We start from the raw sequence: 25,866 nt of genomic DNA on the forward strand, positions 1-25,866 counted from the left end.
AATCAATCAAAGCATTCTTCAAGTTGGAACAACCCCCTTTTACAATTTTGAAAGAAAAATCATATTCTTGTAGAACTGCCAACCATTTGGCCAACCGGCCCATGGGATTTGGTGATTGAAGAACCTGCTTTGCAAGACCAGTGCTAGTGAGTATAAAGAAGGACTTTCCAACCACATAATGCTTAAATTTCTCAATGCAAAATACCAAAGACAAGGCATGCTTGTCGGCCTCTGAATAGCATCACTCAGTGTCGAGCAATTGTCGAGAAGCAAATCGAACGGGATACATGAACCGATCCTCCCCTTGCTGGAGAAGAATACCTACCAGAGTGTGCTCACCAAACCTAGGATTGATATAGAAGGTCTTTGACCAGTCTAGATTGCGTAGAATGGGTTCTGAAGCCAGATCATTCTTGATTTGTGCAAAACCATGATCACAATCCTCATCCCAAGAAAAATCAACCCCATCTTTTAATAGCATAGTCATGGGCCGTGTCAAAGTGGCATACTGATTAATGAAGTGGTGATAGTATCCTGCTAGATTGACAAATGAGCATACTTGACGTTTGGTTGTAGGTGGGGAGAGTTTGAGGATGGCTTCTACCTAGGCTTGATGCCCTCGGATGAGAGAACATGTCCCAATAACCTCCCTTGAGTGGCTCCAATGGTGCATTTCTCAGGGTTGAGACTGCCATTTGCATCATTGACCCTTTGGAAGGCCAATCTAACCTTCATGATGTGCTCCTTACGTGATGAGAATATACAGAAATCATCTAAAAACACCTCCAAGAAATCCCCCAAATAAGAAGCAAACACCATCTACATAAATCTTTGAAAGGTGGCAGGAGCATTGGTGAGGCCAAATGGCATTACTTTGAATGCAAATGTCCCCAGGGTGTGGCAAATGTGGTTTTAAGCACATCTTCCTCGGCAATTCTGATTTGATAAAACCCAGAGTAACCATCACAGAAAGTATACATCTCATGACCACTTACCTTATCAAGAATGAGGTCTTGAAAGGGTAGAGGATGATGATCCCTCTTGGTGGTAGCATTGAGCTTCTTATAGTCGATGCAGACCCGCCACTTGTTGTTTTTCTTTGGGATGACTACCACTGGTGAAACCCATTCAGTATTGTGAACCGGAACAATAAACCCAGCCTCTACAAGATTCTGCAACTCTGAGCGCAAAGCGTCGGTCTGCAGGGGCCCTAATCTCCGATACTTCTGAGCCACAGGCTTTGCATCAGCTCTATCTTGTGCTCTATGGCAGTCACATGGCGAAGGTGGTGGTAGCTAGTTGCAAAGAGGTCAGGGAAATCTTTGAACATTTCAAGAAACTCATCTTTCTCACCTGGAGTGAGGTCTGGAGAAAGAATTGATTCGTCGAGCTGTTGAGGACTAGCTGTTATCTTTTCTGTAGGTGGCAGGGTCGGAGACACCCCCATCATGTAAACTTCCTCCTCTGAGAATTCCTCCCCCCCGTCTGATTCTTCCATGGACTCAGACACTGAAGATGAGATAGTATCACTGTCATGCTCCTCTTCTTCTTCCGGTTCCATGGCACCAGGTTGCACTGGGATCTTCTCCTTCGAAGCACCAAAAGACATGTGTCCTGTCTTCCAATAGCTGACTGCATCACTTTTTCTCAACCATGGTCTCTCGAGTATGGCTGGGTAACTTCTGCCTGTATCTTCAATGTCCACTACATAGAAATTGATAGTAGTGGTCAACCCGTTGACAGTGATGGGCAAATCCTCAATGACTCCCATGGTGGCGAGTCGTCGACCATCTGCTACCTTGATTCGAGTGGAGGAACGCCTTGTACATTTCAAATTCAATTTCTTCATGATGCGGGGCACCATGATATTACATACAGCTCCCCCATCAACACACACATTTTTGACACGGCAATTATCTATGATGACATCTACTGTGTGTGGGTGCCGATCAATTTCTTCAGAGATAGAAGATACCTCTCGTACCTTTCCCTTTTTTTGGCTCTTCCTTGTTGAGAGACCTTGCTGCAGCTCACGTCTCACCTTAGGGCTTAATGCTATTAGTTGAGGGAGTGTGATGCTCAAAGACCGATGAGCAAGGTCTTGAACGACCGAATAGTCCTCTTGCCCTAATCCGATGGGAAAATCCGAGGGTGACCACTTACTCCTGCGAGATCTTTTAGTCTTCTCTGTTGGTGGGTCTGCCATCTCAACATCTGAGGGCTCTGAGAAGGACACCTTCTTCCTGGGGCGTCCCAGTCCACGGTTTGGAGAGGGGTCTGAGGGAGCACGAGTTCTTTTCCCGAGATCAAGGATCTCCACATCAGAATCCTCAGTGCTCGACTCACTTAGAAGATTCACCCTTGGAATATTGGGGCATTCTGTGTGATAATGACCCTTCTGGTGGCACTCGTAGCAAACAACATTAGCACGATCTCTTGGAGGGCGGTTGGCTTGATTTCTGATGCCCACCATCTCAAGCCGAAGATCATTCAGGGCCTTGGCTAGGTCATTGACTCCAGGTTCGGTTGCAGGGGGGGCCTCTTTAGTTGGAGGGGCCATGGGAGTAGAGAGGAGGGGAGCTCGTGGGCGAGGCTGGGAAAATCTTCGAGGCGGAGGATGAGGATATCCACCTTGTTGAGGGTAAGCATCTAAGGGAGGACCATACATTTGAGGTGGAGGCGGTGGATACATCCCTGATGAGGGGTGGGGGTATGCCCCTGAGTTAGACCCCCCAAGTTGTTGTTGCTGGAATGGAGGGGGATGCGGAGGGACAATCATCTTCTTTGAAGCGGGGTCAGACTGAACTTTATCAAACTTTTGAGAAATCTCATGTGCTAGCACCATAGTTTCTGGATTCTCCCATTTAAGCTTGAGGCGGAATTCATCACTCGCTCCTGCTACAAGGTAGCCCAGCACATGCTGAGTCATTCCAGCTCGAAACCCGGCATTGTCCTCCTGTGTGGTAATCAAACGGTCCAGGAGCACGGCCGCTCGATCCACATATCGACGCGCCGTCTCACCTTCTGACTGCTTCAAATTTGCCACCTACAGGTACACATTCTCCGGCTCCTCTTCTTTGCCGAAATACTCAATCATTGCTGCTGTCAACCTTGGCCAGCTTTGGCGAACATCTTCAGCTTGCTTCTCATACCACACTTGAGCCAAACCTTCTAGAAATGTGGGAAGAACCAATAGCCATCTGTCTTCAGTAAGAAAGTTGAGAGAAACACAACGGCACTTGAAAGCCACAAGATACTCATTTGGATTTTCTTCTACCCATCCACAAAACATGGGAATGTCAGCCATGCTTGGAAGATGGAAAAGAAGGGCTTATCTATGGACGAACAATAGTAAGAGGAAGCTTGAACTGAAAATCGGGTGAAGATACATCCAAAAAGCACACATAGGCAGGGTAGGGTGTGATTGGTGTAGTGTGAAATATTACACGAGAAGAATCTTCAGCATAGAATAGCACATAGACAATCTTAAAAGGACCAACCCTCATGATACCACATCGATCATTACAAGCGAGGGTTAGAGGCGCGGCGTTGCATGAGGTTGTTCATCAAGGCAAACAAGAATGCCATGACAAAGGTCAGCAATTAGAGAGCTTGCACATCACCTTCAGCTTCTTCCAGTTCTTGTAGTCGCCATGCTATTTCTTCAAGGGGTGTGCGGTCTGGCATCCTTCTTTTGAGCAATGTCCTTGAGAACCCTCCTGATGATCTGCCGAAGTCGGTGAACTCGTATCAAGTATGCCCAACACTTAGTTTCATGATGACCACAACCTTTGCATTCCTTACAAATGATTACCCTCCTTCGAGGCTTGCAGCTTTGTTGGGGTGGCGCTTCCACTCGCGTCATGCGTGATTGAAGTACAAGCTTCACGTGCCAAGAAATCAGCAACAAGATTTCGAGCTCGAGGGATATGCTGAATTTTTACCTCTTCAAATTGGTTGCAAAGTTCCAAGGCTTGTTGATGTCGTGGAACCAAGCCTTTGCTCCGCACCTTCCACCTTCCACTAACTTGTTCACACACTAGTTGAGAATCTCCTTGCACCTCCAATTGCTTGGCATGATGTTCTTGTGCCTTTTGTAGCCCAAAAATGAGCGCCGAGTACTCAGCTTGATTGTAAGTACTTGCGGGTGAAGACTTGCTGTAACAATACTCCTCACCACCCGGTGAAGTGAGCTTCACACCCACACCAGCCACCTTGGTCGAAGGTTTGTAAGCTCCATCAAATTGAAGAATCCAAGATGTCATCACACCAAGACTAAAATTCGGACATCCCAAGTTTCTCGGTAGTCCAAGATAGGTAGGAGGAGAGGGTGGGGAGAATTCAACACTTGAGCCAAACATTCAGCACCAAATAAACTTGCAATCCTTTGTTGATAGTTTACCTTAAGCCCAAAAAGAATTACAATTTGAAGCTCGAAATGAGGCACAAAAGGCTGATTAGGTACAAATGGATTCCTTGGTCGAAACATTACCAACCATAGCCAAGGCGTAGAAACTTTTGTAATGAGATTGTGAATAAACCATTCAGGACGAGCTTTTCCACAGGAATCAACAAGCAGATGCGCCAAATCTCCCCCCAAGCTTAGGGAGCATCCCACCCTTCGAAGAAGGATACCGTTTTAATTACCTCTGAAGCAGCAAGTAGTTCGATCACCGCACAATGAGTAGAAGTAAAGTCAAAATCCTCCCAGCATATCAGTAGTTCATCACCATGAATCATCCACGGTGTATCATTCCACCCATCATCACCATCAATAATGCACTGGACAATCAGCCGTTGAAGGTCGACATGAAGATCAAGGAAGACATCTCGTGCATTGGTAGCCGTAAGGTGCGTAGGAACAGGCACCAATTCCTTAAACGCATCGAGAAGTGACATAAATGTCCACCCTTCTCGTGAGGCGTGTGTCCGTGAAGTGAGCTTGGAGAAGTTCTGAATTGGCGATCTAGCAAGAGATGTGGATAGAGCACATAAAATGAAATATTTTTGCTTTTTACAGCAAGAGCAAACTCCTTACGGTTAGAGAGTTACAGCTCCCACGGTTTCAATATATGAACAAAAATCATTACATTTTTTACCACTTCCAACTTGTTGGCCCAATGATAAGACTTTCTTTTGTGAAGGGGAAGGTCTTGGGTTCCAATCCTACTCTTTAATAAAAGGAGAGGAGAGAAGAGGAGAAGGAGAAGAGAAAGAGAAAGAGAAGGAGAGGAAGAAGAGAAGAGATAGGGGGGCGCGGGATCTGCTGTTACTCTTTTGCAGGGGCTCAGAAAACAGTCCACGACCAGAGCAGTCCAGAGAACTGTCGCGCAGAAAACTGTCCACAACCAGGAGTCGCAGCAGTCCAGAGAACTGTCGCACAGAAAACTGTCCGCAACCCGAAGTCGCAGCAGTCCAGAGAACTGGAGCGCAGAAAACTGTCCGCAACCAGAAGTCGCAACAGTCCAGAGAACTGTTGCGCAGGAGACGCACGAATCGAATGCATGCACAGTAGCTTAGAAAGAGCACAGATGGTATAGTTTTGATGATGTAAAGAAGATTCGCCACCAGCCGTGGAGATTCGAATCCCAGCAGCCACACCAAAACTTTTAGCCGGAAAACTTATCGAGACCAGAGGCTAGAGGCTAAATATGGCGACGCTCAAAGGCCATAGAGAAAAGGAGATCATGAGGGCGAAGGGATGCCATAGGGGTGAAAAAGGAATTAGAAGTGGAGGGAAGGAAAAGGGAGACTATGACACAAGGGGAAAGGGAGAGGGGGAAGAGAAGCATGTACATGATAAGAGGAGGAATGTTGAGATGTAGACATCAAGGGAAGAGAACCATACTTTATTTGAAAGAAGGGATGAGAGGAAAATATCAAAATACTAGCTAGGTGGCTTTACAAGAATGAGCGTGTCTCATCAAGGAATAGCCCCTTCCTTTTATAGCCAAAAGAGGGGGTCTCTCCACATTAATGTATCCTCCCACATGCATGGTGTGTGTGGAAAAGTCTCCCATGTGGGCTAGGTGGTTACGCACTCTCAATTGTGTGCGACAACCCTTTGCCTCAATTTTCCACATAAATCAAGCCCCATATCTCAAGTCTATGATACTCCCTTGGTCTCTTTCCAATTTTATAATATGTTCAAACCTCTAGGAGGACAAGTGGAGGGTTGGCACAAGGAATCTTGCCACCTCATCCTACTTTCCCCATTATTTAACTAGCTCTCTTTGTCCTTCTATACCTCCCCCACATGGGCCTATCCCATATGGAGGGAATAACTCAATATAATAGCCATTTCCACCCATTTTATATTGCTTCTCCCATGGACTTTGAGCCATTTCTCACTTAATGCATCCTAGGTGGAGGGGTGGCACATGGAGGAGCCATGCCACCTTGCATTTTATAATATTACTATCATGGATTATGTACAACACACCTTATGGGTCCTCTTACATGGAAGGGTGGCACATGGTCATGCCCTGCCACCTCAACCTTGGGCCCTATGCACACGATATTTTATTATACTATTGCCATATATACAAACACACATACATATTAATGCCTTTTTCCTTAGACAATTTTATCCATAACAGTGTATAGGCGCATCTCAGAGCGCGTCTAAAAGCTTGTCTATAGGCATGTCTAAACGCATGTCTAGCCTATTTGTAGACATAGACAGATGCTCTGTTAGACGCTCTATTAGACGCTCAGTTAGACGCTCAGTTAGACGCTCTATTAGATGCTCTATTAGATGCATCTATAGACGTGCTAGTCAGACGCATCTATAGACATGATCCATCAGTAAGCCTCTCTTCCCTTTCCCTTTCTTCTCAGCTCATCAGTAATAGATTTTTTTCCTTTTTTCTAGCTCAACATGTGGCCAGGAAGTGCTTCTAGCTCACCTGATTCCCGAGAATCTATTTGGAAGGACTTATATAACCTTTTAGGGCACCCTCCTACTCCTGTGGAGTTATACGGGTATATGACGAGTACTCTAAATGCTCCCAAAGAGTCAGCACTACAGACTCCAAACCAACCCACATCGCTTGAGATCACCCCAGTGGAGTCAGCACAGCCATCTTATGCCCCTTCCCCCATACTGTCTTATGCCCCTTCCCCCATGCCGTCTTATGTCCCTTCTGCCATCCCGTCTTATGCCCCTTCCCCCATGCCATCAGGAGGTCCTTCTGTCTCGTAGAGCCGTCGATGTACTCCTGTGCCATCGAGACTCGGTTCTCTAGCTATGAGTGGTCAGTGTAGTCCCGTGCAGTCTCCTTGGGGGGGTCACTATGTATAAACCCTCTATATCACGTGCGTTCAAGGCCTATATTTAAAATCCCTTATCTGTAAATTTTTTCATTAAAAAAATGTACCCCTTTTCTATACAAATCTGTAAATTTTTTCCAAAACTATTTTAAATAGTCCCTTATGTATATTTATTTCTGTAAATTTTAGGAATAAAAAATATCCTTCTGTTGAACTCAGGTGATAGGGTTACATATGATGAGTGACCCCCCCCGAGGCAGTCTCCAGCTATGAGTGGCCAGCGTACGAGATCGACACGACACGGTAGAGGGCGTAGTAGCAGGGAGAGTGGTGGCAATGCATGGTACAGTGCTTTGGGAGGGGTGGCAGTGGGGACGATGATGATTCAGATGATTTAGACGTGCCTCCGGGTGACGGTATGATTTATTATGACATCACTTACACAGAATGCATCTTGATGGATGCGCGGGCGAAGGACATCATGGCCTTCATGCGCTCTATAATTGCTAACAATTATAGAGATTGCTTTATCCACTACAAAGACCAACCAAAGAGGTTGGCTGATGAGACCCTCGCTGCTATTCGCTCTAGGTATCCTAACCCCCCCAATCGTCAGTTCATAAATAAATGGGCCAAGTCAAAGATTGTTACGATACTTGGCAAAAAAAGATCTTCGCTTAAGAGGCAGGCACTAGCGGAGCTTGCCAGGTCAACCACCAAGGGGCCCGCCCCACACCGCTCACAAGCGTGAGTGGAAGAAAGCAATGAAGTCAGCGAGGGAGGACCCTAGTTTGCAGCACGTGGAGGCACGGAGGATCCAGATGGAGGAATATGGAAGCATGCATTTTGGAGCAGGGGGTGTTGAATCATGGGATTCCCAATTTGTAAGTATCGATCTCAAATTATATTGCTTATGTACTTTATTAGGAGGTTGTTTCTTTGTACTAATCCCTCCACAAAGTGTGTCGTCATGCAGCTTGAGATCGTGGGCAGATACCCTACTCCTGTGGAGATAGCCTACCACTGCCACCATCGCAGAGGAGATACATGGAGGCACTTCTATGATGACGGGTTGATTACTGAGGAGCAGTATACCCGGGCTACTAGAGCGGCCCCCTAGATATTTGAAAGTAATTAAATAATCCAAAATTATAAGTAAATATTTGATTTTTCATACATTGATATATGTTGTCCCTTGTTTACAGCCCCGTGCACAAGACGATGAGGAAGACGAGGAAGGAGGTGCAGAAGGGAGCGCAGAAGGGAGCGTGGAAGGGAGCGAGGACATGGAGAACATAGATTAGTCGTAGAAGTAGTGCTAGCTACTCTTTTTTGTACTTAAAGCCACTGGCTTGGCTTCATGCCTCTTGTATATACACTCCTCTTATTTTTTGTACTTGAAGCCACATGACGTGTCTTAGCTTCCTTATTTTTTGTACTTGAAGCCACATGACGTGGCTTAGCTTCGTGCTATATGTATATACAAGCACTTTTTGAGCTTTCAATTTTATTGCATTTTGTAGCTCTTTTGTAGTTGTAATGTTTTATTTGGAATTGTAATTAAAATGCGGTTGGCTGTAAGAATTGAATTACACAATGTGGATATGGGATTCTTGTAACTATATAGCATACACAAGATAACAGCATTCTGTAAAAATAAAAATAATAATAAAGCGTGTCTATCAGTGCGTTTATAAATGCGTCTATTTACGCATCTGTCTATTCGACAAGCATCTATATTTGCGTCTATAAACATGTTTATAAGCACGTCTATTTAGGCATCTAAGTGCGCGTCTATACGTGCGTGTGTCTGATATATAGACGCGCTTATAGACGTGGGTCTCCAGATGCGAAAATAGATGCACAAATAGATGTGCAAATAGACTTTTTAATTTAGTTTAAAAAACGCGTCTATGTGCACATCTATGGGTGCTTTGTCTTGTTGTGTATGATGAGTGACCCCCTCGAGGTTCCAATTTGAAGAATGCTTTGACTGATTTAGAGGAGTGCCTCGATGTAACCCTTGTAGCAGCCATAGAAGTGGGGGATCCATGGTATGGTGGTATCTACAGGTTTTTGACTGCTTTCTCCTTTCCTCTAGAAAGTACTAGCTATGAGAGAAAGAAGATCTGCAGAGATAGTAGGCGCTACACCTTCTTTGATGGTGTGTTGTACTGTCAAGGCATGGATGGGGTACTAAGATGGGCCATTGATGGAGATGAAGTGCCTAAGGTATTGAAGCATTATCATGATGGATTTTGTGGAGGTCACTATGTCAGTGACTATACAGCTAATAAAATTTTACATGTTGGGTACTATTGGCCCAAGGATGTCACTTTGTATTGCAAAACCTGTGAACCATGCCAATTCTTTGGTAGGAAGGATTTGCGTCTTGGGCAACATCACCCAGTGATGTCCATCCATCTGTTTCAAAAGTGGGGAATAGATTTTGTCAGGCCCTTGCCCATGACTGCCCGCAAAAAAAAGTATCTTTTGGTAGCCACTCAGTATGTCACTAAGTGGGCTGAAGCTATTGCCCTCCCTGCTGCAAATGGTAAGGTAGTTTCAAATTTCATATTTGAATGTATCTGCACAAGGTTTGGGACACCCATGGAAATTGTCTCTGACCATGGGAGTCCATTCTTAAATGAGGCAGCGGAGTTACTTATGGATCGCATGGGTATTGATCATCACACTTCTAGCATCTATTATCCAGCATCCATGGGTCAAATAGAGTGGACCAATAGCCTCCTTTGTAAAACCATGGGAAAAATGGCCATAGGAAATAGGAGCCAGTGGGATCAGAAGGTCACCAAAGCCATGTGGGCTTACAACATCACTCATAAAACATCTACAAGCCACACTCCTTTTGAGTTGGTGTATGGAACTGAGGTAGTTTTACCACTAGAGATAGAGATTCCGGCCTTGAGATTGTTGGCACAAGAATAGAGGATGATAGAAGATGAACATGTAGAGGCTAGATTGGTGCAACTTGAGAAGCTAGATGAAACCCGACACCTTGCACTACACCAAACAGAGATCTAAAAGAATCGACAAAAGGCCAGCTTGGATGCAAAGACTCATAAGGGATGGGAAAGACGCTTTGTTGAGGGGGATGTTGTGCTATGCTTTGATAACAGATTGGACCACCAAATGGATAAGAAGTTTCTGCCACTGTGGACCGGTCCATACAAAGTCATCAAGGAACATAGCAATGGGTCTGTACAAGTTCAGGAGCTGCATGAGCCATATGGAAGGAAAGTGATCAACAAGCGTTATCTCAAGCCCTTCTTTGTGCATGATGGACCCAGGCATGGAAATGTTATGCATTCCCTACCTGGGGGGGGAAACTATTATGGATAAGTTTGTCTAAGGAAAAAGGCATTAATATGTGTGTGTGTTTGTATGTGTGGCAATAGTATAATAAAATATGGTGTGCATAGGGCCCAGGGTTGAGGTGGCAGGGCATGACCATGTGCCACCCTTCCACGTAAGAGGACCCATAAGGTGTGATGTACATAATCCATGGTAGTAATATTATAAAAAGTAAGGTGGCATGGCTCCTCCATGTGCCACCCCTCCACCTAGGCTGCATTTAGTGAGATATGGCTCAAAGTCCATGGGAGAAGTAATATAAAATAGCTGCAAATGGATATTATTGGGTTATTGAGGTGGCAAGATTCCTTGTGCCAACCCTCCACTTGTCCTCCTAGAGGTTTGAACATATTATAAAATTGGGGAGAGACCAAGGGAGTATCATAGACTTGAGATATGGGGCTTGATTTATGTGGAAAAAGGAAGCAAAGGGTTCTCACACACAATTGAGAGTGCATAACCACCTAGCCCACATGGGAGACTTTTCCACACACCCCATATATGTGGGAGGATGCATTTATTGGGAGAGACCCCTCTCTTGGCTATAAAAGGAGGGGGCTATTCCTTGATGGGACACGCTCATTGTTTGTAAAGCCACCTAGCTAGTACTTTGATTTCTCCCTTCTCTTCCTTTCAAAATAAAGCATGGGCCTCTTCCCTTGATGTCTCCATCTTTACATTCCTCCTCCCATCATGTACAGGCTTCTCCCCCCCTCCCCCTTTCCCCTTATGTCATAGTCTCCCTCTTCATTCCCTCCCCTTCTAATTCCTTTTCCCCTCCCATGATAATGCTTCACCCTCACATTCTCCTTTCCTCTATGGCCTTCGAGCGTCGCCATGCTTAGCCTCTAGCCTCTAGTCTTGATTTCTGTTTCGGCTAATAGTACTTGTTTAGATAACACACCTAAGAGTTTGTAAAGTTAGTAGTTTAAAAAAAGGCATGATTCAATGGATAGCTGATTTTGAGTAACAATTGTCATGAAAAGTATTCACAATTGACATGAAAAGTATTTGTGAGGTTAGTAGTTTAAAAAAACTCGTATTTATTATGAAAATAATTGAGTAATTATTATGAAATCATTTATGCTTAGTAGGATATTTTATTAATCAAGAGAAGGATGACTATAGAAAACTATTTGTGAGGTTAGTAGTTTCAAAAAAGATGTGTTTATTATGAAAATAATTGACTATAATTAGTCAAGAACAATTGTGCTTAGTATGAAAGAGAGAGAAGGGTGAAAGGAAATGAAAAGGAAAAAGGCTAGTGAAAAGAAGAAAGAGGGAAAAAGAAAAGAGAGGGGTAGAAAAGAAAAATCTTAATTTGCCCTAAAGAAGTATTAAAAAGTCTTCTTCTCTTCATTCATTCTTATCTCAATCAATTGGAGCAAGAAGGAGTAAGAGGAAGAATCAAGGAGCCTATCTACAAAACCGAGTCTACATCCTATCTACAAAACCTTCAACCAGCTTAGCTAGGTATGAACAATTTATATTCATGTTTCCTTTTCTTAAATATTTAAGCAACTGAAATTGAGACAAAGGTGAGAGAAACGAATCTTTTGGCCGACGGAAGAAGCAAGAGAAGAGAGAGAAAGGATGTAAGGAAAGAGATGGGAAGGATGAGAGAGGCAACGATGGAGGAAGGGAGTGCAATGGCCGAGAGGGAATGGGACTGAAGGAAAGGGATGGGACGCGAACGACCAAGGGAGGGAATGTGAATGGAAGTCACGACGGAAGGAGGGGATGAGAAAAGAGCGATAGGAAAGAGACGCAATCGAAGGAGGTGTGAGGAAAGGGCCGCAATAGAAGGAGGGCATGAGGGATCCCTTCCCTTATTCCTTGGCGGTCGCGGCCGCTACGGAATAAAGGGAGGGGATAACCTCCCCTTTACCGAAACACGCTGGTGGGTGATAGCACGGGTAGGCAGGCACTGATGGGCAATGGCGATGGCGGGTGGGCGATAGCATGGCCGAGGGTGATGGCGATGGTAGGCAGTGGCAAGATGGTTTGATGTTGGGCGATGTGGCGAATGATAGAAATTTTGAACATAAATTTTTGAATGATGCGAGAGAGAGAGGAAGAAGAGGAATTAAGAGAGGGAGAAAAGAGGGGGGAAAGAGGGAGGAAAAGAGGAGAAGAGGGAAAGAAGAGGAAATAAGAGAAGAGAGGGAAGAAAGGGTTCCTATGCCCATCATTGTAGCTAGCGCTTCAAGTGCTAGCTACAGGCCAATGCAAATAACGGAAACAAAAGAAGGAAAAAAGAGGAAGCACTTACTTACCTGGAAAAGTCCTGCTTGGTGTTTCATGGATTGGCCCTTCAAAAGAGAGGAAACATACCATTTTTTAGATAACTAGTTAGAAAAAAAGGAGTTTGGAGAAGCAACTTTCCAAAGGGATTGGATTGAGGGGACAAGCATAAGCCTACAAACAAGGAGAAAGCACGAAAGAAAGGGAAAGAGGAGGAAGAGAAATACCGAAAAGAGAAGAGGTGAGTCTTCTTTCTTTCACTAGATCTCGTTTTTTGTCCTTAATCTTTGAAAATCAAGCATGAAAATTAGCACATAGGCTTAGCAATGCAAGGAAACATGCTTCAACACTCACAAAATGAAATATCACAAAAAATGAACCTACATTGCTTAAAGGGACACACCTTCTTGAAAAAATTCCTTTCACACAAGCAGAGAGGGAGAAGGGTGGAGAGGGAGCACAAGTGTTGAGAGAGGGGCTTGGTAGGCGTGAGGAGTGTGGGGAATAGAGGAGGAAAGTGAGGTCACTGAATATAACATGGGAGGAGAAATTTTTTATTTTCTCATGACAGAGTTGTGAAAGACAGCATCGCGTGGGGTTTCGAGTTTTAGTCCCCTAGTGTCGCTATATAGCCACATTGGTCAATTACTATACAGCGACACTTATACCCCAAAAGTGTCACTATATAGCGATACTTATACCCTAAAAGTGTTACTATATAGTGACACTTATACCCTAAGTGTCGCTATATAACGACACTTATACCCTTCATGTCGCTATATAGCGACACTTATACCCTAAAAGTGTCACTATATAACAACAAAATAGGGCAGAGTAGAACGTCGAAATAGAGAAAAGAGTCGCTATATAGCAATGGTTTAGGGCAGTTGATTTAAGAAGAGAGGGAAGGGGCTCATGGGTGGCTATTTTTTGGATCCTAATGGATTTCCTTATATTTTGTATTGTGATTTTGAAGGTGTATAGATAGAAGGGATGAGTGGAAGCTTGTCAGATGATGTGCCAATGCTCGGGAGCACAGAGTGGCTTAGGGAGAGGTTATACTATCATTACACTCATTGCAAGCGAGAAGTACAACATCAATGCCATATTGTCATGCACCACTTGAGGATGTATGGGGAGGAGCCCAAACCAACACCCACCATTGGTGGTGCACATGGTGATGGATAATTGAAAAGTAAATGCTATTTGAGTTCGTGATTAATATTGCATGTGTACAAGACACGAAATCTTGAGACAAGATCTTATATTTACACAAAGCCACGATACAAGATGAGGAGGGTGGCGAGGGTGTGCATATACCTTCACACTTTAAGGAGTATAGTCTCCCAGATGTGCCAGATGATGACAAGAGTATGTTGGACATGATGGATTCTATTTTTAGGGTTAATGCACATGTGATGTCTGAGTCTGAGGCCGTGTACATGGTACCTTTGATGGAGGAATTACAGATCTTATGGACAGGAGTGCAAGTCTTTGATATTTCCAGAGCTCCTAGACATACCAATGACATTTTTGCATGGGACACATCTATTGAAAGACAATTGTGGAGTCATGGCTAACTTCACACAATATAGCCACCGAGCAAGTGCTTCGGATACCAATCTTCTCTCCTCGTAGTTAGATTATTGTGGGACAATACATGAAATCTATGAAATTGATTTCAAATGATATGGTATTCTCATTCTTGATATAAAATGGTTTAGAACTATTTTCGATGGTCTGTTCTTCTCGAGCATTATGAGCAGGCGCATACTAATTATTTAATTAATTGAATCTTTCATTTTTAAATATCAAATGGCACTAGTACTGTGTTGAGAGAGGGGCTTGGTAGGGGTGAGGAGTGTGGGGAATAGAGGAGGAAAGTGAGGTCACTGAATATAACATGGGAGGAGAAATTTTTTATTTTCTCATGACAGAGTTGTGAAAGACAGCATCGCGTGGGGTTTCGAGTTTTAGTCCCCTAGTGTCGCTATATAGCCACATTGGTCAATTACTATATAGCGACACTTATACCCCAAAAGTGTCACTATATAGCGATACTTATACCCTAAAAGTGTTACTATATAGTGACACTTATACCCTAAGTGTCGCTATATAGCGACACTTATACCCCTAGTGTCGCTATATAGCGATACTTATACCCTAAAAGTGTCGCTATATAACGACAAAATAGGGTAGAGTAGAACGTCGAAATAGAGAAAAGAGTCACTATATAGCGATGGTTTATGGCAGTTGATCTAAGAAGAGAGGGAACGGGCTCATGGGTGGCTATTTTTTGGATCCTAATGGATTTCCTTATATTTTGTATTGTGATTTTGAAGGTGTATAGATAGAAGGGATGAGTGGAAGCTTGTCAGATGATGTGCCAATGCTCGGGGGCACAGAGTGGCTTAGGGAGAGGTTATACTGTCATTACACTCATTGCAAGCGAGAAGTACTACATCAATGCCATATTGTCATGCACCACTTGAGGATGTATGGGGAGGAGCCCAAACCAATACCCACCATTGGTGGTGCACATGGTGATGGATAATTGAAAAGTCAATGCTATTTGAGTTCGTGATTAATATTGCATGTGTACAAGACATGAAATCTTGAGACAAGATCTTATATTTACACAAAACCATGAGACAAGATGAGGAGGGTGGTGAGGGTGTGCATATACCTTCACACTTTGAGGAGTATAGTCTCCCGGATATGCCAGATGATGACAAGAGTATGTTGGACATGATGGATTCTATTTTTAGGGGCAATGCACATGTGATGTCTGAGTCTGAGGCCGTGTACATGGTACCTTTGATGGAGGAATTACAAATATTATGGACAGGAGTGCAAGTCTTTGATATTCCCAGAGCTCCTAGACATACCAATGACATTTTTGCATGGGACACATCTATTGAAAGACAATTGTGGAGTCATGGCTAACTTCACACAATATAGCCACCGAGCAAGTGCTTCGGATACCAATCTTCTCTCCTCGTAGTTAGATTATTGTGGGACAATACAAGAAATCTATGGAATTAATTTCAAATGATATGGTATTCTCATTCTTGATATAAAATGGTTTAGAACTATTTTCGATGGTCTGTTCTTCTCGAGCATTATGAGCAGGCGCATACTAATTATTTAATTAATTGAATCTTTCATTTTTAAATATCAATTGGCACTGGTACTGTTATGGATAAATTTGTCTAAGGAAAAAGGCATAAATATGTATGTGTGTTTGTATGTGTCGAAATAGTATAATAAAATATGGTGTTCATAGGGCCCAGGATTGAGGTGGCAAGGCATGACCATGTGCCACCCTTCCATGTAAGAGGACCCATAAGGTGTGTTGTACATAATCCATGGTAGTAATAATATAAAATGATAAGGTGGCATGGGTCCTCCATGCACCACCCCTCCACTGGGGCGGTCCCATGCATGCATTTAGTGAGATATGGCCCAAGGACCATGGGAGAAGTAATATAAAATAGGTGGAGATGGATATTATATTGGGTTATTCCCTCCATGTAGGATAGGCCCATGTGGGCGGGGTGTAGAAAGTCCAAGAATGCAAGTTAAATAATAGGAAAGTAGGATGAGGTGGCAAGATTCCTTGTGCCAACTTGTCCTCCTAGATGTTTGAACATATTATAAAACTGGAAAGAGACCAAGGGAGTATCTTAGACTTGGAATATGGGATTGATGTATGTGGAAAAATGAGGCAAAGGGTTATCGCACACAATTGAGAGTGCGTAACCGCCTAGCCCACATAAGACACTCTTCCACACACACCATGCATGTGGGAGGATGCATTTATTGGGAGAGACTCCCTCTCTTGGCTATAAAAGGAGGGGGCTATTCCTTGATGGAACATGCTCATTCTTGTAAAGCCACCTAGCTAGTACTTTGATTTCGCCTTCCCTTCCTTTCAAATAAAGCATGGCCCTCTTCCCTTGATGTCTCCATCTTTACATTCCTCCTCCCATCATGTACATGCTTCTCTTGCCCTCTCCCTTTCCCCTTGTGCCATAGTCTCCCTCTTCATTCCCTCCCCTTCTAATCCCTTTTTCCCACCCATGACAACATTTCGCCGTCATGTTCTCCTTTCCTCTATGGCCCTTGAGCATCGCCATGCTGAGTGTCTAGCCTCTTGTCTTGATTTCTTTTCTAGGTTATAGAAATGGTGTGGCTGCTGGGATCGAAATCTCCATGGCTAGTGGCATAAAATTCATCTCTCCTATGATTGGGTGTGATTCTACGAACCTTCCATCTGTGGTTCTCAGCTTTTTATATGCCTCCAATCCACTTCTGGTCATAGTTTTTGCACATCTACGCATCCCTGCTTCTACGCCTCTAGTCTACCTGCAGTTCCGATGCATCTTCTAGTTGGTGAATCTTATAGTCGTACCGATCGCATCTGCAAAACTGTAACATTTGCACTTCCTTTGGGGTCCTGTGCATGCATTTGCATGTCTCTTGAGTGCACCCGCACATCCCTTTGTCACGACTGGTGCATTTGCGCTTGTGTCACACATCTTCTAGCCGTGGGCAGATCGTGTCTCCTAGATGCGACAGATTTTTTGAGCTTCTGCAAAACTATAACAGATCCTCACATCGCGCCCCTCTCCTCTATCTCTATCCTCTTCTTCTCTTCTCCTCTCCTCTTCTCTCCTTTTATTAAGGAGTGGGAATTGAACCCAAGACCTCCCCATTCACAAAAGAAAGACTTATCAATGTGCCAGCAAGTAGGAATGATGAAAATGTAATGATTTTTATTTATATATTGAAATCTTTGGAACTGTAACTCTCTAACCATGGGGAGTTTCCTCTTGCTATAAAAAGCAAAAGTATTTCATTTCATGTGCTCTATTCACATCTCCTACTAGATCACTGATTCGAAACTTTTTCAAGTTTACTCCTTAGATGCACGCCACACGAGGAGGGTGGATATTTATGTCACTTCTCGACGAGTTCAAGGATTTGGTGCTTGGTCCTCCGCTCATTACGGCTACCAATAGGTGAGATCTCTTTCTTGATCTTCATGTCAACCTTCAACGGCTGATTGTCCAGTGCATTATTTAAGGAGACGATGGGTGGAATGATACACCATGGTTGATTCAAGATGAAGCATTAGTGATATACTGGGAGGACTTTGATTTCACTTCTATTTGATCGAGCTACTTGCTGCATTGGAGGTAATTAAAAGGGTGACATTCTTCGAAGGGTGGGATGTTCCCCAAGCTTTGGGGGAGATTTGGTGCATCTGCTTATTAATTCCAGTAGATAAGCTCGTCTTGAATTATTTCTTCTCGATCTCATTACAAAGGTTTCTAAGGCTTGACTATGGTTGGTAATGTTTCGACCAGGGAATCCCTTTGTACCTAATCAACCCTTTGTGCCTCATTTTGAGCTTCAAGTTGTAATTATTTTTGGTCTAAAGATAAACTATCAACAAAGGATGGCAAGTTTATTTGGTGCTGAATGCCTTGCTCAAGTGTTGAATTCTCCCCACCCTATCCTTCTACCTATCTTAGATTACTGAGAAACTTGAGATGTTTGGATTATGGTCTTGGTGTGATGACATCTTGGCTACTTCAATTTGATGGAGCATACAAACCTTTGACCAACAAGGCTGCTGGTGTGGGTGTGAAGCTCACTTCACTGGGGGGTGAAGTGTATTCTTATAGCAAGTCTGCACCTGCAAGTACTTGCAACCAAGCTAAGTACTCGGCACTCATTTTTCGGCTACAAAAGGCGCAAGAACATCGCATCAAGCAACTTGAGGTGCAAGGAGATTCTCAACTCATGTGTGAACAAGTTAGTGGAAGGTGGAGGGTATGGAGCGAAGGCTTGGTTCCATGACATCAACAAATATTGGAACTGTGCCAACAATTTGAAGAGGTAAAAATTCAACATATCTCTCAAGCTCAAAATTTAGTTGCTGATTTCTTGGCATGTGAAGCTTGTACTTCAATCACGCATGATGCGAGTGAAAGCACCACCCCAACAAAGCCGCAAGCCATGAAGGAGAGTGATCATTTATCAGGAATGCAAAGGTTGTGGTCAACATGAAACTAAGTGTTGGGCATATTTGATACGTGTTTACCTACTTCGGAAGATCATCAGAAAGGTCCTTAAGGACATTGCTCAAAAGAAGGATGCCAGGCCACACACCCCTTGAAGAAATAGCATGGCGATTACAAGAACTGGAAGAAGCTCAAGGTGATGTGCAAGCTCTCCAACTATTGACATTTGTCATGGCATTCTTGTTTGCCTTAATGAGCAACCTCATGCAGCACCATGTCTCTAACCCTCGCTTGTAAAGATGGATGCGATATCATGAGGGTTGGTCCTTTTAAGATTGTCTATGAGCTATTGTATGCTGAAGATTCTTCCCATGTAGTATTTCACAATACACCAGTCACACCCTACCCTACCTATGTGTGCTTTGTGGATGTATCTTCACCTGATTTTTAGTTCAAGCTATCTCTTTCCATTGTTTGCCCATAGATAAGACTCATTTTGTCTCTCTCTCTTTTCCATATTTTTCCAAGCATGGCTGACATTCCCGTGTTCTGTGGATGGAGTTGAAGAAAATCCAAATGAGTATCTTGTGGCCTTCAAGCACCGTTGTGTTTAAACTTTCTTACTGAAGATAGATGACTGTTGGTTCTTCCCAAATGAGTATCTTGTGGCTCAAGTATGGTATGAGAAGCAGGCTGATGACATTCACCAAAGCTGGCCAAGGTTAACAGTGGCGATGATTGAGTATTTCGGTAATGAAGAGGAGCCAGAGAATGTGTATCTGTAGATGGCAAACTTGAAGCAGTCAGAAGGTGAGATGGCGCATCGATATGTGGATCGAGCGACCATGCTCTTGGACCATTTAATTGCCATGCAAGAGGACAACGTCGGATTTTGAGCTAGAATGACTTAGCATGTGCTAACTACACTTCAAATGTATGGTCCTCCCTTAGATGATTACCCTTAACAAGGAGTATATCCTCAACCTCCGCCTAGAAGATTTTCCCAGCCTCACCCACGAGCCCCCCTCCTTCCTACTCCCCCAACCCCTCCTGCTAAAGAACCCGGAGTCAATGACCTAGCCAAGGCCCTGAATGATCTTCGGCTTGAGATGATGGGCATCAAAAATCAATCCAATCACCCTCTAAGAGAACGTGCCAATGTTGTGTGCTACGAGTGCCACCAAAAGGGTCATTATCGCACAGAATGTCCCAATATTCCAAGGGTGAATCTTCTAAGTGAATCAGGCACTGAGGATTCTGACGTAGAGATCCTTGACCTCGGGAAAAGAAGTCGTACCACCTCAAACCGGGCCACCCCAGGAAGAAGGTGTCCTTCTCAGAGCCCTCAGATGCTGAGATGGTAGACCCACCAATAGAGAAGACTAAAAGATCTCGCAAGAGTAAATGGTCCCCTCAGATTTTCCCATCGGCTCAGGGCAAGAGGACTATTCGATCGTTCAGGACCTAGTTTCTATGTTGATAAATTGCAGTATTGACATATGCAATAGGATTATGATAGAGCTTTGACATCCATCATATAAATGTGGTGTTCAAAAACACCATTCCATCACAATAGAGCTCATGAAACTCTCCATCATAATAGAGATGATAGACAAAGACATGGTCTTGATAAAAACATTTTTTTAAATTGCTTTATTGTGCTAAATATAATCAAAACCATTGACACATAGCCAATTTTGCACCACATCGTTTAGCATACTCATTAACAATTCCATACTAGTATTCATACTCACAAAGTAGCTCATCTCCCAAGGAGATATCCTTTATGGTTTGCATAGTAATGTAGCCATGGGCACTCAAATCTCCTCGTGACTTTTGAGCCCAAGGTGGTAGTTTAGGGATGTATACAAATATAACATTTGTTCTTTCTTTATAATACATTCAACTATTTATATGTCGAGCAGTGTTTCCATACAAGACATTTCCCACAATACATTTCACATCTGCCAATGGCTCAATGAATGGATCTTCAAACATTCCATAAGTCTTCATCCTTGGAAAAGCTTGAGGAGAGATTCCAAGTATCATAATCATACTTTGGACCATTATATACCATCAAATCTTGTTTCTTCTTGATGCTTGTATGTACAAAAAGACCATATCCTGCCCCAGGTATTGTTGATTTCTTTACTTCATAATGGATGCCATTCATTTCAAACACATGCTCAATGGGTATGGGCGATTCATGTTTCCATAAACCATTGGATGCAGGATCAAAATTTGTAATAAGATAGCTCTTCAACTTTTCAGGACAATCTGCAACACCTATCATATGTTTAAATAAAGTATCATTCTTTTAGTGGAGGAATACAAACTCACATCACAAAGCACAGAGCATTTTTTGGACAAGGTACTAACTCAATGTCTATTAATTCTTTCACAAAACAAATTGAAACATAATGTTTTGCAAATCGAATCTAACTAAATAGTGTCCAAATATAAATCAAAATGTAGGTACAAATGTTTTAGCTGAGCATTTGTGTCTGCAACTCTAATTAACAAGATCACTCAAATTCACTAAGGGTTGTCTATGCAATAAAATCGAATCAACTTGGCTAAGAATCCCCTTGCAACATCGGCAGTGATTCCCCTTTCCTTGCATCCAAGAACCATAGCAAAGCGTTTTTCCTCACTATCTTTCAATGGCCCCATTTTGGAAATTTTTCCTAGCATGCATTCTTCCTCTTCATTCAATGTAACATGTTGAGCATGCAACATACTTCTTGTAGTAGGACAAGTCCCTCTCACTCTAGTTTTGGTTATAGGTGAAGTAATACCTTTCTCTATGTCTTTTTTTGAGCTACAAGTAGACATATGAGATTTGACATTCATCCTTTCGAGAACTTCTTTGTTTTTTTCTTTAAATTCAAGGATCACTGGTTGAAAATAATAAAACATATCATGCCCTTCGACAATCATGGAGCTTGACCAAATTTGTTAGAAGAGATGGCATTGCGCACATCTACTGCATCATCTAGCATCTGTAGGTACGGTAATAACTCATGAAGCAAAATAGAATCATCACAATCTATATCAAATTTTGTAGGGAAAATGCAATTTTCTGCTGGATTAACACAACCTGTGTAATGCGAAACATCAATGAACACTGTTCTTGCTGGTTTGCATTCCTCTTTAAAACAACACCACACTCTCATTAATGGTTTAAACTCCGCTTCCACATTCATCCTATCTGGTCAAATGATTCTACTCTTTGTATGCTTGCGGCATGCCATCGCACCCCAAACCATGAAGAAACGTAATTTTCTATTAATATGATGCTCCAAAGTGTCTAGAATGTGTTGCACCATGCCCTTTTCTCCTCCAGTGGACCAAATGCCAACATAGCAGTGATCGAGTAACCATTGTAGAAACTCTAAACACCCACGACGGAGAACAAGCCAATGCTTTCCGTTGTGCAAGCTCATATGTTTGTGACTTTGAAAAACAACGCTCGAGAAATAACCCTTTCAAATCTATTATCACTACTAGTCTTATTTTTGTTATCACCTCTTTTGACATTGTTTCTGAGGGTGACATTATGTCTTCTCCTTTACCTTCTAAGATTTCTTCCTGCACCTTGGCTTCATACAATGACATTACATATTCTCCTTTACCTTCTAAGCTTGTATTTACATTTGTCAATGGAACATTAACTCCAGACATTACATCCTCAACATTTCAATCAATCATGTTGAGCTTGGAACTTGCATGCTAATGTTCAAATTAGGCACATAACAAATCATTGAATCAGGTGTCACATGTGTAGGCAATGCTTCTAATGATGTGAAATTGAGATGGCCAAGATCTATTGATAAACAAGGAAATGAAATTCATAAGTAGAAATAAATTGAAGATTGAGATGGAAAACCAAATTATCAAACTTTAGGTTGTGTGCTCTCAATGCAATTTGTTTGTGTGAATGCATTCATGTTTTTCTTTTTCAAAACAAAATTGGATTACTAAAAAAAAGAAAGCATTCATGTTCATATGCTTAGTATACCCCCTAAAGTTGTTGAATCTATACCCTTTCAAGTTATTTTAATCCCCAAAACTACACATCCTTACAATGTCAAAATCCTTTATGTAATAGATAGAGTGGAGTCCAACATTATCTAGCATTGCCTGAGTGTTCCCACTAAGAAAAGATTTGGCCAAGCATCCAAAACATATTTGAGCATTCATATGAAGTGAATAAGGATAGAAACAACAATTTACACTAATTCATTCATCACGATCAATACTCAACACACTTTTTAACATTTATGAACTCATAAATAAATTTGGATGTGTATCACACTCCGAAGGTATTACAACATGCAAACACATCTTTTCATGAGATATAGAAAATTAAACATATTCAAGAATACATATGAATGTTTGAATTATGGCAATGAGATAGAAGAAATTTCCAAGTAATATTAAAAGATATTTGGAACAAAATTGATACATCATATGGAGAATATAGCAAGACAACATATGGAAAACATGAACACCATATAAAAGGACAATTTCAAGGACCTGTTGCTTCCTCTTCTGTTTCCCAAAACTTTGAAGCATGTTTTTGTAAATGCTCATGCTGCTCTTCATTGAAGGGTTGAAGCTCTTTTTTTCCTAGTATGGTATCAATTTCTTTATCCCCTCCACCTTCAGTTGTATCATCTTCTTTTGGTACCCCCTCTATTGCCAATATTGGTTCTTGCAAGCTAGCCCATTGTCGAATTTCATGATTACTGTAAGCATACGTGCAACAAATACTTTCAACCTTTTCCAACTCCTCATAAGTCTCAACAACTAAAACAACATGCCTCTTACAAGAAAGAGACTCTATTGTAGCAAGCCCCTCAGAGAACAAGTCCAATACATACTCATCTTCTCGATAGAAACCCATGATCATGTCTTTTATGATACTTGAACGTTTTCTTTTCAAGGTCAATTCAATGTCAAATTCATCATCATCATCCTTGTCACCTGATTCTTCTACACCACTTGATTTTTCATATTTTTCATCTGCAACATATATTGATGGCTTACATTGTGCATTGGTATAGCGCTCAATATCGTTGAAATGCTTTTCCTTGCTTACTAGTACACAAGAAATTAAGCCATCCATAGATCCAGTGACAAATATATCTGCAGTTTCAAAATTAAGGCAACCAAAGTGTATTTTATATTGTCTCCATGTCTTATTTAATGCATTATTCAAACATGATACATGATCCATGGTCAAGAACACCACAAGAAGGAATAGCACTGGGGGAGAAGCGATTGTCATCAAGCTTTTCAACAAACACTCAAAGCGATCCTCATTCCAATTTCTACTTCTACTTGGTCCATACATTACATCCAAAAAAGCAACCCCTATTGCCATTGGCTCTTGGTACACATTATGTATAAATTCCATTCCCTCCATGTTTGAACCTATTGTGTAGAACCCCCAAGGCCGAGTGGAATTTGGTCCATGACTTGCACCTTCACTTTGTCCCATAATCCACCTCAGATACCCCTTTGTAGCATCAGGCAATGGTGGAGTTTCCTTGCCCTATTGAAGCTTCACTTTTAACCATGAGTCAGAGCAACCATGAATCCGATGATACAATTCTAGAGTAATTTTAAAATGTAATATGCACTCATCCCAATTTTTTAACATTAAAGAAGGTCGTTCTGTCGATATAAACATATAAAGTTCTTCTTATAGTGTAGCATCTCTCTTGATTTGCATAGCTCATCCTTCAATATCAAGAATCATGGCATCAATCTTTGTTTTAGCTATGACTACTCTACCTTTCTTAATGTCATTTTGAATTTGACCAATTTGATCATCACTCAATCTATGTAAGCCTAAACATTGAGACTGTGGGTTGCCTACGGCATTTTCCATCTTGTGAATATTTGCTTGCAATGTATTCCTCAAGGATGGAGATCTAACCATCATAAATGGCATCACTTGTGATTATCATACGTACATCCTTCGTGGCAAAGCTATTGCCCAATGTTACCTTTCCAATTTCAATGAAAGCCTGTAAGAAAACAGACTTGTAAAAAATGATTCATAATTACGATCTGTACTTACATCCCAATTCTCACGATCTGCATGTCCTTTTGCAAGCCCTTATTATGCTTTCTTGGGTCTGTTAAAGAGAATCCATTGTCCCCTCACATGCTTAAGTATATCAATGTATGGAGATTGTCTCAAGATATTTTAAGACTCCAGGTTTTCCATCTTTGATATCTCCACACAAAAGCATGCGAGACAATTCACTACAATCCTTGCCTGGCAAGTGCGGTAGTAGTTCTTTCTTTGGGCCGTGCTGTTATCATCATTAGATGTGAATATTTTAGCAGCATATATTGAATGTTGTCCAAATAGTATTCAGTAGTGGCACTTGGTTAAATCCTTTTTATCTACCCTTTCTAGGGGCTGCTTTGTTTCAGGATTGAAAGGCATTAAATCCGCTACAACAGCCGGAGGCCTAGAGTTATAACCGAAGTCTACAACAAGCTTGTCCACATGCTCTTTGTTCAACCCTCTATATACATAGCTTGGAGGAGCTTTTTGACATCTTGCAACTAGAATTGGAAATGTTGCATGCAACCCAAATGGGTTCAGGAGTGTCTAGGAAGATTTGGTTGTGTGGCCAAATCTTTTCAAAGCAGCAACGTTTAGGAAGATTTAGCTGTGATGCCAAATCTTTATAGCTTCTTTCAAATCATCAAGGTCTAGGGAGATTTGGCCATACGGACAAATCTTTTATGTTTTGAAAGAAGCCAATAAGATTTGGCTGCATGGCCAAATCTCCTCATTTAAAATTCAAAATTCAAATCTCAAGATTCAAATTTCAAATCTGAAAAATTCAAAATTCAAAATCTTAGATTCCAAATTTAAAATTCAAAATTCAAAATTGAAATTTTGAATCTTAGATAC

Source organism: Dipteris shenzhenensis, chromosome 21 (genome assembly GCF_047967505.1).
Source record: "Dipteris shenzhenensis isolate YYH24624 ecotype China chromosome 21, Dip_SZ_1.0, whole genome shotgun sequence".
In the NCBI taxonomy this organism is placed as follows: domain Eukaryota; kingdom Viridiplantae; phylum Streptophyta; class Polypodiopsida; order Gleicheniales; family Dipteridaceae; genus Dipteris; species Dipteris shenzhenensis.